Here is a 17,394-nt window from a genome sequence, read left to right on the forward strand (position 1 = left end):
AGGTTAAATAATGAAATGTGAAATTAAGGGCCCTGAGTTTATATTCCAACTTCATTGCTTACTTAGAAGGACTTGGAGAATATTTCTTTCTCTATAAAGGTGGAGTAATGCTTTCCAGCTCCAGGTGTTGTGAGTCTTGAGGGAGGCTGTCTGAGCAAAGGACTGAGTTGAATTCAGACCAAAAGAACTTATACCTTCTAGTACCATAGAGGCATTCAGGTAAGACACCTTCTATCTTATAGCTCAAAATATATATCAGGGCATCATCCAAAAAGAGGGGATTTAAAATTTTCAACTTAATAACCATTAACTGAGATGGACATTGGGGATGGATGGCAGTTAAAGGTGAGTAAGATTTGTCTCACCTCCTAAAGAGTTTAATCTAGCAGAGACAACAAACCACCTTAGAGAGTGATGACTCAGTAAGGCTCTGGGGTCAAATGACTTCGTTTGACCTCTCAACTCCTCCACTTTCTAGCTGGGGTACTTTAGGAAAATCACTTCATCTCTGGAAAGCTCAGTTTCCTTATCTGAAAAATGAATGAAGACGACAGTAGTTTCTTCTAGTGTTGTAGAAGGATTTAGATAAAGGATTGAGCACAATGTCTGACACTAGCAGGTTCTCAATCAATCTCTGTATCAAGATTATGATTTATGTCATTCCCAAGGGAAGTCCTCATAGCTCAGTTAGTAAAGAATCTACCTGCAATGCAGGATACCCCAGTTCGATTCCTGGGTCAGGAAGATCCGCTACAGGAGGGATAGGCTACCCACTCCAGTATTCTTGGGCTTCCCTTGTGGCTCAGCTGGTAAAGAATCCGCCTGCAATGTGGGAGACCCGGGTTCAATCCCTGGTTGGGAAGATCCCCTGGAGAAGGGAAAGGCTACCCACTCCAGTATTCTGGCCTGGAGAATTCCATGGACTGTATAGTCAATGGGGTCACAAAGAGCTGGACACAACTGAGCAACTTTCACTTTTCACATTCATATTGGGATACAAAAGACATCTGTGAATTATCCAGGCTACAGTTTATTTTTCTTGCTACTGGCATTTTGGGCATCCTTCACATGATGGGCAGGAATTCAATGGGGGAAGAAAACTGAATCTTGCATGGGCTAAGATTAGGTTTGGTCACTTGTCCATCTGCCTATTCATTTATTCATTCACTTCAGGACTTGCATTCATTTCTGTTTCTAGACTCCATATTCCTACTATGCTCAAGGGACTTCCCATGCTTAATAAGTGCAAACGGGGAGCAGAAAACAATCCAACAGTTTGTTTAAAGTTTGTTTAAATTCAAGAAAAGCTAGTCATTAACACCAGACATCCAAATCTTTACAAATGTTTCAAATCACTTTTAAGTGTTTTAATAATTTTAATATAAGTAATAGGTATCATTTGTAGAGTACCTATTGGGTGCCAAGCACTTTATATGCATTTATATCAATTTATGTGAGTGGTACTCAACATATGCTGTTATCAGATATATTTTCTCAATAGTTTTACAACAGCCTTATGTGGTAGGCAGTCCCTCCCCTATCTCCTTTCCCCAGTTATGGACCTCATTTTACATGTAAGGAACCTGAAGTGCAGAGGAGGCGAAAGGACGTGAACAAGGTCACACTTTCAGTACAAGGCATTTAGCACTCACTGCCTATCCAGTTTGGTTACAGTCTCTGTCACATTCAGACAAAAATGTTGGTGTTCTCTTATCCACTCAACTTCAGTTCTTCCCATCCTACATTAGCTGCCTCTCTAAAAATCAGTTTCCAATGATTTCTACAGAAAAGTCCGTCCCATATTCCACAGGAAGATATATCCACAGCAAGCCTCAACTTGACTCTGAGTCTCTTAAGTAAATGTCAAATAAAATTTTATTAGTTAAATTAATAAAAATAAAAGATGCATAATCCAGGCTGTTCTAGGAGCCAACCTTGCTCACCAGTACCTAGTAGCCACCACAGATGAGCCTCAAGCTATTCCAGGGGCCAGCCTCATCCACCAGCATACTGTAGACAGGTCCAGAAGCCTTTCTAGGGGAACAACCCTGCCCACCAGGGCATCACAGCAGCAGTGCAGCCCTGTCACAACACGAGGCACTCATAGCTTTGTAGGGACTCCTGGCTCTGGTGGTCATGCAGGATGTGCTTTTGAACCCCATAAGATATCTCCTACATTAGACCACTCCTTCAAGACTGGGATGAGTAGCTTATTTATCTAATTCATTCAAATATACAAAGACTTAAGCCCTAGGAGACAGAGGAATACACTGCAATCCTAAGAACAAAACAAAATCTCAGAAAAAAAACTAAATGAAATGGATATAAGCAACCTGCCCGATAAAGTGTTAAAAGGAATAGTCATAAAGATTCTCACTGAACTTGGGAGTAGAATGGATGAACACAGCAAAAACTTTGCAACAGGGAGATAGAAAATATAAGAAAATATCAAACAGAATTCATAACTGAATTGAAAGATAAACTAGAAGGGTAAAACAAGATTGGATGAAGTAAAAGAATGAACAAGAAAACTGGAAGACAAAACAATGGAGGTCAACCAGACAGAACACAAAAATGAAAAAAAATTTTTTTTGAGTGAGGATATCTTAAGGAAGCTTTAAGACTGCATCAAGTGCAATAACATCTATATCATAGAAGTTCCAGAATGAGAGGAAAGAGAAAAAGGGCCAGAATAATAGTTTAAAGACATAGTGGCTGAAAACTCTAATTTGGGGAAGGAAACAAATATCCAGGTCCAGGAAGCCCAGAAAGTTCTAAATAAGATGAACCCAAAGGGAAATCCATGAAGACACATTATAATTAAAATGGTGAAAGTCAAGGATAAAGAGAGAATCCTAAAAGCAGCAAAGGAAAAACAATTTGTTACTTACAAAAGAAATTCCATAAAGTTGTCAGCAGATTTTTCAGCAGAAACCTTAAATGCCAAAAGGGAGTGACACAATATATTCAAAGTGATAAAAAGAAAAAAACAAAACAAAACAACTCTCCCAACCAAGAATTCTATATCCAGCAAGATGATCTTTCAGAATTGAAGGAGATAAAAGAGTTTTATAGATAAGCATAAGTGAAATGATCCTATAAGAAATGGTAAGGGATTTCTTTAAACTAAAAAATGGCACTAATTAATAAAAAGAAAATACATTAAAGTAAAAATATCACTGGAAATGGTAAAGGTTGATAAATCACATAAAGTAAGGATGAAGATTAAAATACAAAAGTAGTAAAATAAACTAAAATTTCAATAATGAGTTAAAGACTATGTAAAATAAAAGAATGTAAAATATATAATCGAAGTATAAAACATGGGGAGGTGGGGAGTAAAAAGATATAGCTTTGAATATGTTCAAATTTAAGTTGCTATCAAAAAATATTGTTATTTACATAGGATGTTACACGTAAAACTCATGGTAACAACAAGAAAAAAAGCTTACAGTAAAAGCACAAAAGAAAATAAGAAATGAAACTAAACATAACACTAAAGAAAACCACCAAAATGCAAGAGAAAATAGCAACAGAAGAGAGGAATGACAAACAGCCAGAAAGCTGAACAAAATGGCAGAAAATATATACCTATTAATAATTACTCTATATAGAGTGATTGATGGCTTTTTTTTTTTTTTAACAATTCATATGCTGCCTGTAAATGACTGACTTCAGAAGTAAGGATGCACACAGTCAAAAGATGAAGGACTGGAGAAAGATATCCTATGCAAATAGACATGAAAATAAAGCTGGAGTAGTTATATTCATGTCAGACAAAACAGACTTTAAAACAAAGACTAGAACAGAAGAAGGGCATTACATAACGGTAGAGGGGTCAATCAAGCAGAAAGACATAACATTTATGAATGTACATGCACTCTATATAGGAGCACCAAGAGATACAGAGCAAATATTAACAGATTTAAAGAGAAAAACTGAAAGGAATATGCCAATAGCAGAGGACTATAACACATTTACATCAGCGGACAGATCATCCAGGTAGAAAATATATAAGGGAAGAGTAGACTTAAATGACACATTAAATCAGATTCACTTAATGGATATATATGGAACATTTAATCAAAAGTCAGCAAAATACTTATTCTTCTTAAGTGCACATGGTATATTGTCCAGATAGATAAAAAAAAAAAGTCCCAATAAATTCAAGAAGAGTGAAATCATATCAAGCATATTCCCCAGCCATAATGGTACAAAACCAGAAATCAATCGTAAGACAAAAAGGGTAAAACAAAACATGGAGTTTAAAGAACACACTTCTGAATAACCAATAGGTCTTCACCAGAATCAAAGAAGAAATTTTTAAAAAATCTAGAGATAAATGTGAACAGAACTATGACATATAATGGAGAAAGGAGAGCCTTTTTAATAAATAAATAGTGTTGCAAAAACTGGAGAGCCAAAAGTAAAAGAAAGAAACTAGGCCACTATCTTATACCGTTTACAAAAATTAACTCAGAATGGAGTAAAGACTTGAATGTAAGATCTGAACAATAAAATTCCTAGAAGAAAATATAGCTAATAAGTTCCTTGACATAGGTCTTAGTGATGTTTTTGTGTACCTGACTCAAAAAAAGATGGAAAGCAAAACCAAAAATAAACAGATGGGACTACAACAAACTAAAAAGCTTCTGCACAGTGGGGGAAAGTATCATTAGAATGAAAAAGCAACCTACTGAATGGAAGACCATATTTTCAAAATCATATATCTGATAAGGGCTCAATACCCAAAATACATAAAGAATTCATACAACTCAACAACAAAAAACACAAACGACCCAATTAAAAAATGGGTAGAGAATTCAAATAGACATTTTTCCAAAGAAGATACACAGATGGTCCATAGGCATATGAAAAAAGTTTAACGTTATCAGAATACAAAATAAAAAACACAAAAAGATGTCACCTTATACCGTTAAAATGGCTGCCATAAAAAAGACATGAAATAGCAAATAAGGAAATGGAGAAAAGGGAACCCTTATATAGTGTTTGTGGGATGGTAAATTGGTGTAACCACTGTATAAAGTAGTATGTAGATTCCTCAAAATATTAAAAATAGAATTATAATTATATGACCCAGCTATTCCACTTCTGGGTATCTACTCAAAGAACACCAAAACACTAATTCAAAAAGATAAATGTACCCCTATGTTCATTACAGCATTATTTATAATAGCCAAGATAAAGAAGTAACCTAAGTGTCCATCAATGGATAAATGGATAAGATCACACACACACACACACACATATATATATACAGAATGGGATACTGCTAAGTCACTTCAGTCGTGTCCGACTCTGTGCAACCCCATAGACGGCAGCCCACCAGGCTCCCCCGTCCCTGGGATTCTCCAGGCAAGAACACTGGAGTGGGTTGCCATTTCCTTCTCCAATGCATGAAAGTGAAAAGTGAAAGGGAAGTCGCTCAGTCGTGTCCAACTCTTCGAGACCCCATGGACTGTAGCCCACCAGGCTCCTCCATCCATGGGATTTTCCTGGCAAGAGTACTGGAGTGGGGTGCCGTTGCCTTCTCCGGAATGGAATACTACTCATTCATAAAAAAGAATGAAATCTTGCTATTTTGACAACATGGATGGAACTTGAGGGTATTATGTTAAGTGAAATAAGTAAGATGGAGAAAGATACATACTATAATATTTCAATCATGTGGAATCTAAAAACAAAAACAACAAACAAATGAAATATAGTAAAAACAAACTCATAGATGAAGAGAACTGATTAGTGGTTACCAGAGGACAAGGGATTGGGATTGGGTGAGGGGGAACCTATATGGTGATGGATGGTAACTAGACTTGTGATGGTGATCACTCTGTAGTGTACACTGATGCTATTTTGTAATGCTACACACTTTAAACTTACATCATGATCATCATCACTATCATAAATAAAAATATGTGTAATCCAAGAAAAAAGCTGTTACAAAACTGAAACTAAGATTTATATTTATTCCTCAAGGAATGAATAATACCAGGCATGTTTATATCCTTAGCAAGAAATACTGTTTGAGTACTTACAGTGTACCAAGCACCACTTGGAGATAAAGAAACAAGATGAAGTCGTCAACCTCTTGGAACTTACATTTAAATGAGGAGAAAACAAACAAGCAATAAAAAACAAAATAGTTTAAGTAAGCAGTATAAGGAAAATAATACAGGATAAAGGGGACAGACAGAACAGGGAGGGAAGGAGACCTCTTCTGGACCGAGGGTCAGAAGGTTGTCTGAGGAGGGGTCATTTGAGCAAAGGCCTGAGCCAAGTGAAGGAGGAAGCCATCTGAGAGTTGGAGGTATGAGTAGAGCAGGAAGACCCCAGGGCAGGAGCCAGCGGGCATCCTGAAATGAGACAGGATGGCTGGAGCAAGCCTGGATTTGGGTGGTCTGAGAGACAGGCTGAGATCAGATAATACTGGCTGTTGCAGGCCACAGTTAGGAATATGGGTCTTGTTATTCTACCAACAGTCCTACGGAGTATATGGTATTTACAGGAAAAACTTGAGATCTAAAACAATAATATAACTTTCTGCCCTTTTGAAATCTCACCAGTTAGTGGTAGAAGTCTCAAATTCTATATTCTTGCCATCAAATGAAAAGTCAGGTAAGAGGAAAGTGAAAATAATGGGGAAGAAAGCCCCATGGAAGAGACCATGAATTTTTCTTCCAGGAACTGTTGTTAATAGTGTTAAATGAGTAGAAATCTAAATGAGGAAACAGGGAAACAAATGCAGTGTTCAGTCCTCTCTGGCCATTGCAGTTGTAGGATATCTCCTGAAAACTAGAGATACTGTCTCAATAATTGCTATCCCCTCCATTCCAGTGGCCATTATTTACATTACGCATATCCGCCTATGTCCAAGAAAGCCTTGGAAAAACAAGGAATCTTGTTGCCTGGCAAGGCCAGGGGTGGCAAATACACCAATTCTAACTTAGTCTAGCTATTTCCTGTAATAATTCTGCACTTAGCAAATTTACCCAAGAGGGAAAAAGCTCACAGAATTTCATGAAAGATATTAATTACAGCCCTAAAACTAAAATAGAAAGGACTTAGAAATGTTAAAAATACTTAGGTAATATCTCCAATCAGCCTTCCCCAGAAATTCACTAGGATAGGACTGACTCCCTATGAGTTACTGAGCACAAGGAGGGGGTTACAAAGGCAATGTAGGACCAAGGTTAGAGGTGTGAGTCTGGAGTCAGACTGCCTGGGTTCAGAGCATGATTGTAAGGGCTTAATAAGATAATTCATGTAAAGTACTTAACATAATGCCCAGTACATAATAATAACTTTAAAAACCAAGCTCTTATTATTATTACCATAATTAAAGAGATGAATAAGTCCCAGATCCTGCCTCAAGGATGGTGAAGTAAAAAAAAAAAAAAAAAGGTAACATCACTAAGAGGAATAGTACCAAACAGAGATGCCAAGAACAAACTGCAAGGGTATAGGGGATCCAAGGCCACATATCAAGAACACATTTACTGAGCACATACTCTGGGCCAGATGGTGGTGGCAGGGAATATAAATAAGGTTGACAATATGATCCCTACCCTGGAGGAACTGACTGTAATTTTCCTTTCACCCATGAGTGGTTCTGAATCAAACAAATATTTCATAAGCACCTGTGTCTAATGTTGCACAAAATACTAACAGAGTTCCTGGTTTAAAACATGGCTCTTGGGTTACAAGAACATTTAAGGAGATAATACTCCACCAGAAGAAATAATAAGAAAACCAGCTTGTGAGAAGGGTCTGGGTATGAATGCTAGAGGTGACAAAAGAAAATAATGGGCCCAGAAAGATCCAGGAGGGCTTCATTAATGAAAGACAGAGAGTGAGGTGTCCACATCAGCACAGTGACTAGGTCTCCATCTAGAACAGGCAGTCCTCTTAGTTGATAAAATGGTGCTGCTGTTAAAGAAATTGAAATATGATTCAGAGATACATAAACAGAACTTGCATGAAATGAAATCTGTTTCATATAAGACAACAGGATATAGCTGAAAAAGCATGAACTTAGAGCTACCAGGCCTCAGTGATTACTGTCTGTGAAATCCTCAATAAATTACTTACTCTCTCTGAAATAAATAAATGATTGTGAATAAGTGAAAAAATAGAAATGAAATTACCATACTCTGTTTAAATCAGGTACAGCTCTACAGACATGAAAACCACTCTCTGATCTGAGAAAGAAAAAATGCCTATGAAATGAAAAAGAGGTTACTTTTAATTCATCTTATATAGGAGAGCAAACAGAATAGGTTACCCTTCCGGGGAAAACTTATCTGTAGACCTCCATTTAAATTCACATATATCTCAACTAAATACCTACAAGAAGATCCATGGATTTCACACAACTACATGTGTGACCTTCAGAAATGCAATTAGAAAATGAACTCTTGATCACACATATTATGTGTTAGACAGTAGGAGAGACCAACAGGGATACAGAGATGAAAAAGACAACATTCCTGTGTCCCTACAGAGCTTACATGCAGTTAACCATGCTGCTATAACAGTGCCAGAACCCATTCTACGCTCTACTATTAGACAGCGCAGACTACCCCTAAAACCTCCAGCCATTGGTCCCAGGTTGTTCCTGCCTTCTCCACTAGAGAGTCCTTCAAAATACTAGGATATGGAGATTCACCAACTCTCCTGAGCCTTATTACACCATCTCACCCATCCCCAAGTTAGTCCAAATGAACTTTTCTTCCCCAAACAGTCCTTATTTTCCCATGCAATGGCACCCCACTCCAGTACTCTTGCCTGGAAAATCCCATGGACGGAGGAGCCTGGTAGGCTGCAGTCCATGAGGTCGCTAAGAGTCGGACACGACTGAGCGACTTCCCTTTCACTTTTCACTTTCATGCATTGGAGAAGGAAATGGCAATCCACTCCAGTACTCTTGCCTGGAGAATCCCAGGGACGGGGGAGCCTGGTGGGCTGCCGTCTATGGGGTCACACAGAGTCGGACACGACTGAAGCGATTTAGCAGCAGCACCAGCAGCAGTCATGTCTAGTCTTTTATTTCAAGATCTCCATTTCCCACCCCCATCTCCACATATTCCTGACCATCTACCTAAAATAACATCCCAAGATCTATGCTCTTTAATCTAACCTTATTTTTCTCCTGTCGTTTAACTGTGATCTGAAAGTGCGTTATTTTATTATTTAATTGTTAATGGCTTATAATTTATATGCTCTGCTGGAATGTAATTTGTGACCCCAGCACCAACTGTGACATCCAACACCCTCCTCAGTCCCTAGATACAGTAGGTATTCAATCAATCTTTGTCAGAATATATAAATACCAGAACACGCAAATTCCATATCATTTTGTACCTTTCTGAGGGTATCCATTTCTTTTGACATGGTAATATTTATGTACTGTGCTCAGCTGCTCAGTCATGTCCAACTCCTTGCAACCCCATAGACTGTAGCTTGCCAGACTTCTCTGTCCATGGAATTTTCCAGGCAAGAATAGTTGAGTGGGTTGCCATTTCCTACTCCAAGGGATCTTCCTGACCCAGGGATTGAACCTGTGACTCCTCTATCTCCTGCATGGCAGGCAGGTTCTTTACCACTGCACCACCTGGGAAGCTCTATGGTAGTATTTATATGTTTATTTTTATATTAATACATGAATAAGTCTTCCCTACATGGCAGGAAACACCTTGAGGATCCATGTCTGTTTTACCTTTGTATCCTTCAATACCCAGGGTATTTCCTTTGTTAATTTGATTTCCTTTGTTAATGCCTGTTGAATATAAAAATCATGTTGTCCCTTAGTTAAGATCTGTTGAATAAATAAACAAATGGTCCCTTCATCTTCAGTCTTCTTAATCTTGACTTTGTCAAAACTCTACCACAATCCTCAGAAATATAAACATATCTGGTTGATAACATGGAAAGGTAAAGGATCTTTTTTACTACATTACTGCTGCTTCTTTTTAAGAACTAATTGCTTGACCAAGTTTAAAGCTTATTTTCACCCCATCCATCAAACCCTTACCTGGTAGGGTTTTTGCAAACATCTATTAATTTCTTGAGGATAAAAAAGAGAATAAAACCTTTAAAAACCACATACTCTTCTGGAGTACACCAATCTCTGCTTGCTGTGGATACAAGCTATTTTTATCAGGTGATTCTGTGATATTCCTTTTCAACACATGATACTCACTCTTTCAAGCTGTTCAGCACTGTTCTATTTGGTTTCATGTTACATCAATGAGACAGTTTGAGGGAAAAGGGAAAATGGGACATGCTATATTTAGTAGCACACTAAATCCCTAAATAAAAACTGAATTTCCTAAACTCCTCAACTATGCAATCTATATCTAGGACCCTAATTACCAACCCAAGATTAAGACCAAATAGGCAATGCTTTTATCCAAGAGAATATTTTTACGAGTGTTAATTACAGAAAATTATTTACAATGTCTCTAAATTTTGAGTTAAAGTTCATACATAAAGGTCATAGAGGGACCAAACAATTACATAACATATTTTGTATTTCCATAGTATTTTTACTCTGGGATTATCAGTATAATTATATTTTAGAATGATAACACATCTAGGTACACATCTGGACATGCTGAGGTTGAGGTGGTCACATGACAACTATGAAGTGCTGGTTAACAAACAGTTAGACATAGAGAAACAAAGCTTGGAAGGTTTAGGCTAGAGTATCAGTGTAACCATGAAAGTGAATAACGACCCTTGAAGAGTCAGGAGAGCTGAAGGCTGAGGCGGAAACCTTAGTGCCTACATGTGAACAAATGTCTACTGCTGCTTCATTGACTACACTAAAGCCTTTAACTGTGGATCACAACAAACTGTGGAAAATTTTTAAAGAGATGGGAATACCAGAACACCTTACCTGCTTTCTGAAAAACCTGTATGCAGGTCAAGAAGCAACAGTTAGAAGCAGACATGGAACAACAGACTGGTTCCAAATTGGGAAAAAAGTACGTCAAGGCTGTACATTGTCACTCTGTTTATTTAACTTAAATGCAGAGTACATCAAGCAAAATGCCAGGCTGGATGAAGCACAAGCTGGAATCAATATTTCTGATGGGAGAAATATCAGTAATCTCAGATATGCAGATGACACTACCATTATGGCAGAAAGCGAAGAGGAACTGCTGCTGCTGCTGCTAAGTCATGTCAGTCGTGTCCAACTCTGTGCGATCCCATAGACGGCAGCCCACCAGGCTCCCCCGTCCCTGGGATTCTCCAGGCAAGAACACTGGAGTCGGTTGCCATTTCCTTCTCCAATGCATGAAAGTGAAAAGTGAAAGGGAAGTCGCTCAGTCGTGTCCGACTCCTAGCGACCCCATGGACTGCAGCGCACCAGTCTCCTCTGTCCATGGGATTTTCCAGGCAAGAGTACTGGAGTGGGGTGCCATTGCCTTCTCCTGAAGAGGAACTAAAGAGCCCTTAATGAAGGTGAAAGAGGAGAGTGAAAAAGCTGGCTTAAAATTCAGCATTCAAAAAACTAAGGTCATGGCATTTGGTCCCATCACTTCATGGGAAATAGATGGGGAAACAATGGAAACGGTGAAAGACTATATTCTTGGGCTCCAAAATCATTGCAGATGGTGACTACAGCCATGAAATTAAGAAAGATACTTGCTCTTTGGAAGAAAAGCTATGAGCAACCTAGACAGCATACTAAAAAGTAGAGACATTACTTTGCTGACAAAGGTTGGTATAGTCAAAGCTATGGTTTTTCCAGTAGTCATGTATGGATGTGACAGTTGGACCATAAAGAAGGCTTTATGCCAAAGAATGGATGCTTTTGAACTGTGGTGCTGGAGAAGACTCTTGAGAGTCCCTTGGACTGCAAGGAGATCAAACCAGTCAATCTTCAAGGAAATCTGTCCTGAATATTTGTTCAAAGGGTTGATGCTGAAGTTGAAGGTCCAGTACTTTGGGCACCTGATGCAACAGCTGACTCATTGGAAGACCCTGATACTGAGAAAGAGAAGGCAGGAAGAGAAGGGGACGACAGAGATGAGATGGTTGGATGGCATCACTGACTCAGTGGACATAGTTTGAGCCAGCTCTGGGAGATGGTGAAGGTCAGGGGAGCCTGGCTTGCTGCAGTCCATATGGTCACGAAGAGTCAGATGTGAGTGAGTGACTTAACAACAAGAAGAAGAAGGTTAAGAAAAAGTTATGAATAGAAGTAGATACTTAAGACAGCCTCAGAAATACTTAACTTACTGGCTTGCTGTAAGACTCAGGGGTTATAGGCAAAAAGACTTTTGTTCTGCAAACTGTGTTACAAATATCTGTTTCTATTATTTTTTAAGGAATGTTGAGAGTAGTGTAGCAGAGCAACTACAAAACTGGTCATAATCGTTAACCCTCCTTGTACACATGCCCTTCACAATGTGACTTTGCAGATCTTCCTATCAAGAGATGTAATCTGTTTCCTGGTTCCTATATCTGGGCTGGCTTTGTGATTTGCTTTGGTCAATAGGATGCAGTAGAGTTCCTACTGTGTCAGCTCTTGCTTACTTTGAATTTCTGTTGGAATCCTGCTCAGCTGTCATGTGAACAAGCCCCAGCTGTCCTGCCAGAAAAAGAAAGACTACATAGAAAACAGCCCAGTGAGCCCAATCAAGGCCATCCTAGAACAGTCTATTATGTTAATGGCGGTGCATTGGTAAAGATTCTGCCTGCCAAATCAGAAGACACAGGAAATGTAGGTTTGATCCCTGAGTTGAGAAGATCCCCTGGAGTAGGAAATGGCAACCCACTCCAGTAATCTTGCCTGGAAAATTCCATGGACAGAGGAGCCTGGCAGGCTACAGTTCATAGGGTTGCAGAGAGTCGGACATGACTGAACACATGCACTAGTCACCAGAAAGGCTTATAACAAGCCAACTCCACACATGTGAGAGAGCCCAGCCAAGATCAGAAGCTACCTAGAGCTTACTACCTAGAGCTCACTACAAATGTATGAATGAGCCCAACTAAGATCAGAAGAACTGCTCGGTTGATTTGTATACTCATGAGTCATAACAAACCACTGAGTTTTAGACTGGTTAGTTATCTAGAAATAGGTAACTGATGTAAGTAGCAATAAATAAACCAGCCTACCAGGAGCCTTTTATGTGCTTGGCACCATGCTGATAAGCACTGTTTGAAAGTGAAAGTTGCTCAGTCGTGTCTGACTCTTCATCACCTCATGGACTATACAGTCCATGAAGTTCTCCAGGCCAGAATACTGGAGTGGGTAGCCTTTCCCTTCCCCAGGGGATCTTCCTAACCCAGGGATCAAACCCAGGTCTTCTACATTGCAGGTGGATTCTTTACCAGATAAGCCACAAGGGAAGCCTAAGAATACTGGAGTGGGTAGCCTATCCCTTCTCCAGTGGATCTTCCTGACCTAGGAATTGAACTGGGGTCTCTGCATTGCAGGCAGATTCTTTACCAACTGAGCTATCTGGGAAGCCCCAAGTTTACAGGGGTCATTTCATTTGCTTCTCACAATAACTTTATGTAGTAAATATTATTATCCCCATTTTACAGATTATAAAATCGAGCACAGAGGTTAAGTTCACTTGCCCAGTGTTGTACAGCTGGGGCCACACAGTGGGGCCAAAATTTAAATCAGGTTGTTCAACTACACAGCAGCAGTTAATCCAAGAAAAGAATCTTTTATTTAATTCAAGAAATAAGGAACTTTCCCCAGTCTTCTCTAAAATAAATAATCTTTTCTAGCCTTTTCCTGTGCTTCTGATTGTCCCAACTCAAAGATCCATTTCTATGAAAAATAACAATAACATCAGTGACTTCATTTGCTGATACGTTACTTCATTTGATCCTTACAATAAGCTGTGTTATCACCTTTGTTTTACAGAGGAGAGAAAAGAAGGTGGAGGGGGTGTCTCAGAGAGACTAACACAACTATCTAAGTCACACAGCCTGTGAGTAGCCCAGTGGGGCTGTCATTCCTGGTCTGATAACTTCAGGGCCTATGTCATGCTGCCTGGCAGGCAGCTTTTCCACATTCTCCACGTTTTCCTGCAGCTCAATGCCAATCAATAGATTCACTTAGCAGACAGATAGCAAATATCTCCCATGTCTCTAGCCACAAGACTGGCTCTTGAGGAGATTGCAAAATGGTTAGATCCATGTTCTCTTGTTCTCAAAGAACTCAAGATTAGTTGAGAATGCAAGAGTGAAATACATAAAAAACTAAATGATATAACAAGAGATGAAATGTAAGAAGGTACTAGTGTTGAATAAATGGAAGAAACAAAATAGTCAGAGCCCAGAGTTCAAGGGAGAGGGAAAGAAATGTGGGTTCAATCTGTCTGGCAAGGATTCACATGGGAGAGAACATTAAGGACACACAGGATGGGAGATTTCCTATGGGATCATAGTCTTTTGTGGCTGGAGGTGTGTGATTCTTGTAGGGTTGTCATGGTGATTGTAGCTTCAAGATATCCACATGGTGATTATTCAAACCTGGTAAATTTGGACAAGGTCAATTCCTTGTATGTGAGGAAAAAGCACTTATCTGAGAGTCTCAACACATACAAAACTTGGAAGGGCTAGAAACAGGTTCCTAGAAACTTGAAGCAACTACCATATCATGACAGTCGACAAATCCAGAAAATAGATAATAAGTCAAAACTTATGTCTAGACCAATCCCCCCCAGATAGGAAAGAAGGTGGATAGAATGACCAGGAAGAAATCCAAGCCATGCATAATGCATACAAAATGTCAGCAGTTCATGTTCCAGCCCTTGGGGGACCAGGGAAAACTTGGATAAGAATAAAACACCTGCACTTGGCAAAACTCAACAAGTTTAATTTCCAGGTTATTTTATTTTTTTCTATTCTCAATTATCCAGGAAAGACGCTCCTTAATCTGACACAATCTAACCTTCCAGAATTACTGCTCACCTTCTAATCCCTTTCACTCTATCATGCACCAGCTACATTGCAGTGCTTGCATTATCTCAGCATACCTTGCTCTGTCACACACCTATGTTGCTCTTGGCCTCAGGGGCTTTGCACAGCTTATTCCTTCTACTGGATCTCTCATCTCTTCTAGTCACCCTACCCAATCCTGCCTCCCTTCTTCCACTAGCTAATTCCTATATTTTCTTTATCCTTAGTTTAAATGTTACTTGCAGGTTGAACAGAAGGAAAACAGAAAACCCTGTGGGGGGAGAAACACCATAAATAAGGAAAAAGGCTGGGATAGTGGGGCTACAAGCTGGATGGGATCAACGGTTCCAGGTATAGTGGGGGGTTCTGATTGAAAGCCACATTTAGTAGTTTGAAAAAAGGAAGGATGTGGGATAAAGAATGAATTAACTCTCATCACAAAAAGCCCAAGCCCCAATGTTCATGGGATCCCCATAAAAGCAGGAAGACATAACAAAAGAAAAATGTTTCACTACTGACAGAAGAGAGAGAAATTCCTGATATCTGGAGGTAGGAAAAATGTCAACAAACTCTACATGTCAAGAGAAAAGAGCAGATGCTTCAAGAGATCCTGGTGGGAGAGGGGTGGTTAGCTAGATGAGCAAAGCAAAGTCTTAGAAACAGATGAATGCAGATGCTGATAAAGGAACAGAAATCTAGAGATTGGCCACAGAGGAAGCTGATGAATCTCCAGGTCACAACATGCAGGTATTTCCAACAGTGGGATTAATATAGTGAAAAGCCGTTGTTGTTCAGTCGCTAAATCGTGTCTGACTTTTTGTGACTCCGTGGATTGCAACATGCCAGGCTCCCGTGTCCTTCACCATCTCCCGGAGATTGCTCAAACTCATGTGGAAACCTACAGGCAGCTTTAAAGCAACAAGTAGAACAGCAGACAATGACCAGGATACGTGGCAAGAGGAGGCATCAGAAGAGAAAGGAAGAAGTGTAAGCAACAGAATATATTTATGTGATTGAAAGTGAAAGCCACTCTATACAGTCCATGGAATTCTCCAGGCCAGAATACTGGAGTGGGTAGCCGTTCCCTTCTCCAAGGGATCTTCCCAACCCAGGGATCAAACCCAGGTCTTCTGCATTGCAGGTGGATTCTTTACCAACGGAGCTACCAGGGAAGCCCATTTATATGATTGTATTAATAATAATGGCAATAATATTTACTTTATGAAAGTTTTACTCAACTACTAAGCATGTACCAATAATATGCATTATTTCAATTGCAAGGAAACAAAATGACCTTGAAGGATGCCCAGAGAGACATAAGAAAGGGACAGAACTGACAGCAACTAAAGCCTGTTCTCTGCAACAAGAGAAGCCACTGCCATAAGAAGCCCTCGAACCTTGATGGAGAGTAGCCCCTGGCTTATTGCAGCCAGAGAAAGCCCTCACAGAGCAATAAAAACACAGCCAAAAATAAATAAACAAATAAATACAAAACAAAAGCAAAAAACCTCTCTGTTCTCCCTTTCTTAAGTTAAAAGATTTATCACATTAAGAGTGTAAATCATGCTTGAGTGCTACAGGCACTCAGAGTATCTTGTCATAGGAAATAAGCAGATGGCTTTCTCCAGCCACACTCTTAAGAGATGGAGTAGGATGGTCAGGGTTCCAGGCCTGTAAGGGTGTGGAAATACAGTCTCACAGTGCCACTGAGTTCTGAGACCTGAGACTTGGCTGATGACAGTGGGAGAGCACTGCTACAAGTGAGAGCATGCTGGTGGTACCGCACTGGTTAGAAGAGGACCTGGTCTAGCATATTCTCAGCTACGGCCAGCCCAGGTCCTCCTTCACATGGTAATAGCAGGAGTCCGCTTCACAAAGTCCTTAAGTCACAGTTCTGGATCTTGGTTCTGAATCCACCTGTCCCACACAAGCTGTAACTCTGCCACCAGTACTTTCTTCATGACTTAGCTGCAAAGAGAAAACACCACTCATGATTCCTAGTGGGGCCTAGTGACATGCTCTGAGCTGCTGAAGAGAAAAAGGATATACATACTCCTGTTATATTTAGGTATCATGAAGAGCCATATAGCTTCTGTTGGAAGTTGAGCTCTTGACATAGAGATGTTAAGATATGCCTATATGACAGTCCTTGGTGAAACACGAAAAGGTCAAACCAATCTCTTAATTCTGAAATTCTAGAATAGACATAAAAAGATATGAAAATGTATTCATTTTTTAACTGAATGGCATATGACACTGAATGGCATATGACAGGCAAATTTCAGGGTACACAATAATTTTTCTTTCAATTTTGCATCAGACTATAACATTTTAAAAATAATTTATTGAGGTGAAATTTATATATAATTAGCCATTTAAAGTGAATGATTCAGTGGCATTTACTACATTCACAATGTTGTGCAACCACTACCTCAGTCTAGT

The 17,394-nt window shown here is 39.4% G+C and overlaps 1 protein-coding gene across 6 annotated transcripts in view; it reads right to left on the reverse strand.

Annotated features, from left to right (window-relative positions):
• The window catches only part of ELAVL4 (ELAV like RNA binding protein 4), a 161,436-nt gene that overhangs the window by 129,350 nt on the left and 14,692 nt on the right, over positions 1 to 17,394 (reverse strand). The window lies entirely within an intron of this gene.

The sequence above is a fragment of the Bubalus kerabau genome, chromosome 6, assembly GCF_029407905.1.
Source record: "Bubalus kerabau isolate K-KA32 ecotype Philippines breed swamp buffalo chromosome 6, PCC_UOA_SB_1v2, whole genome shotgun sequence".
Lineage (NCBI taxonomy): Eukaryota > Metazoa > Chordata > Mammalia > Artiodactyla > Bovidae > Bubalus > Bubalus kerabau.